General features: G+C 41.7%; 1 pseudogene; it reads left to right on the top strand.

The window, feature by feature from the left end:
• Nucleotides 1-873: 873 nt before the first annotated feature.
• Nucleotides 874-2,395, top strand: LOC114613072 (annotated as a pseudogene).
• The last annotated feature ends 108 nt before the right edge of the window (nt 2,396-2,503 follow it).

Here is a 2,503-nt window from a genome sequence, read left to right as displayed (position 1 = left end):
TCAGACAATTGTAGATTTAAGTGTGAGACCCTGTCTTTAAAAAAATGTACATAATGTTCACATATTTTATATGTAATAAATATTGGATACTTATTTACATGTTGTCTATGCTACCTAAAGAATTTTGTATATTGTAGAATAAAGTGTGAAGTCACTGACACAGTACAAACCAAATCATTGGCTCCTTTTCCTTTTAACCTCAAACTCTGCAAAGAAGCTTTCAATGAGAAGTATGTGTAGGACCCTGAAGGGCTACCATGCCCTGGATGAGACTTTCCATCTGCTGCTGTCTGCCAAGTAACATTCTGCACTTTTTCTAAGGAAAAAAACATCCTGTTGAAGGTGTGATGCTCATAACTAATGACCCGAGTCCGTGTCTTCCTTTAATCCCCCAGGCCTACTCCTGAGCTTGGTACTGTGGCACCAATGGTGCTGTCAAGTGGAGGTCCCACTGAGATCAGGAAATCGAGGAGAACCAGATGGGATGTTTCCTGAAAGAAGCCTGCCGGCTCAGTGAATGGAATGTATTGGAGAAGCGGCACGGGATCAAACTGAAAGTAAATATCACTGTATGAATTTTGATCATTTTGATTGTGCCATGGGGACTAGGAGTTCCTCCGTACAAGTAGTGGCATGGGATGACGCAGTTAAGAAATCCTTGAAATGAAGAATAGTTCCAGTTCTGAGGATGAGGAAGAAATTTTAGAAAGGAAATAGCTGATTTAAAGGAAAAAACTGAAGAAATGCAAGGTCAAAAAATTGGAAGGGGAGCCTGGTGGCGGTGGTGGTGGCAGCCAGGACAGCACAATGGCCAGACAGAGTCACTTTTGCTGCTGCAGTGGCAGTGGTGGCTGGTGGCAGTCCACACCAGCCATGCCGAATAAAAACAAGAAGGAGAAAGAACCACCAAAACTGGTGAAAAGTGGAAAAGGTTCAAAAGAAGGACAAGATACAGCAGAAGTAGAGATAGCCAGCCTGAAAAACAGCCTTGCAGCTCTCTAGTCTTCGACATCTACTAAAATAAAAGTACCAGTCCCTCATCCCATTGTCGTCCCTGTGAAGAAAGACAAATGTCAGAACTCTTCACGGTTTAATGCCAGCAATAATAGAGAACTGCAAAAACTCCCATTTTAAAAGATGCTCCTCCTGCGGGTCAAGAGAAGCTTTTTATCCAGAAGCTACATCAGTGTTGTGTCCTCTTTGACTTTGCTTCTGACCCACTGAGTAACCTGAAGTAGAAGGAAGTAAAGCATGTTGTGCTAAGAAGATGGTAGAGTATATCACCCACAACCAGAATGCGATAACAGAGCCCATTTACCCCGAGGCCATCCACATGTTTGCAGTTAATATGTTTTGAACCTTGCCACTCTCCTCCAATCCTACTGGAGTAGAATTCGACCCAGAAGAAGATGAACCAACGTTAGAAGCAGCCTGGCCTCATTCACAGCTTGTTTATGAATTTTTATTAAGATTTTTAGAGTCTCCAGATTTCAGCCCAATATAGCAAAGAAATACATTGATCAGAAGTCTGTATTGCAGCTTCTAGACCTCTCTGACAGCGAGGATCCTCGGGAGAGAGATTATCTAAAAATGACTCTGCACAGAATCTATGTGAAGTTTTTAGGCCTGCATGCTTACATCAGAAAACAGATCAATAATATATTTTATAGGTTTATCTATGAGACAGAGCACCACAATGGCATAGCAGAGTTACTGGAGATCCTGGGAAGTATAAGAATGGATTTGCCTTACCACTAAAGGAAGAGCACAAGATTTCCCTGTAGAAGGTGTTGCTGCCCTTGAACAAAGTGAGGCCCCTGCGTGTCTACAATCCCAAGCTGGCGTACTGTGTCATGCAGTTTTTAGAGGACAGCACCCTTATTGAACCAGTGGTAATGGCACTTCTCAAATACTGGACAAAGACTCACAGTCCAAAAGAAGTAATGTTCTTAAATGAATTAGAAGAAATTTTAGATGTAATTGAGCCATCAGAATTTGTGAAGATCATGGAGCCTCTTTTCCAACAGTTAGCCAAATGTGTTTCCAGCCCTCACTTCCAGGTTACAGAGTGGGCACTCTATTACTGGAATAATGAGTACATCATGAGTTTAATCAGTGACAATGCAGTGAAAATTCTGCCCATCATGTTTCCATCTGTATACAGCAACTCAAAGACCCACTGGAACAAGACAATACACGGCTTGAGATACAATGCTCTGAAACTCTTCATGGAGATGAACTAGAAAGTCTTTGATGACTGCATCCAGCAGTTCAAAGCAGAGAAATTCAAAGAGAAGCTAAAAATGAAAGAGCAAGAAGAATCATGGTTAAAATAGAAAATCTAGCCAAAGCGAATTCCTCGGTACTAAAAAAGAGAGCAACTTGGGAATATTGAGGCTTTGCGTGACACTTCCTAGGAAGGAGATAAAAATTTAGACCCTAAAAATGAGAGAGAAAGAGAGAGAGAGAGAGAGAGAGAGAGAGAGAGAGAGAGAGAGAGAGA

Source organism: Grammomys surdaster, unplaced genomic scaffold, assembly GCF_004785775.1.
Source record: "Grammomys surdaster isolate TR1022 unplaced genomic scaffold, NIH_TR_1.0 126187, whole genome shotgun sequence".
Lineage (NCBI taxonomy): Eukaryota > Metazoa > Chordata > Mammalia > Rodentia > Muridae > Grammomys > Grammomys surdaster.
The sequence above is the reverse complement of the archived record's forward strand: the minus strand, read 5'-3'. Positions and strand labels throughout refer to the sequence as shown.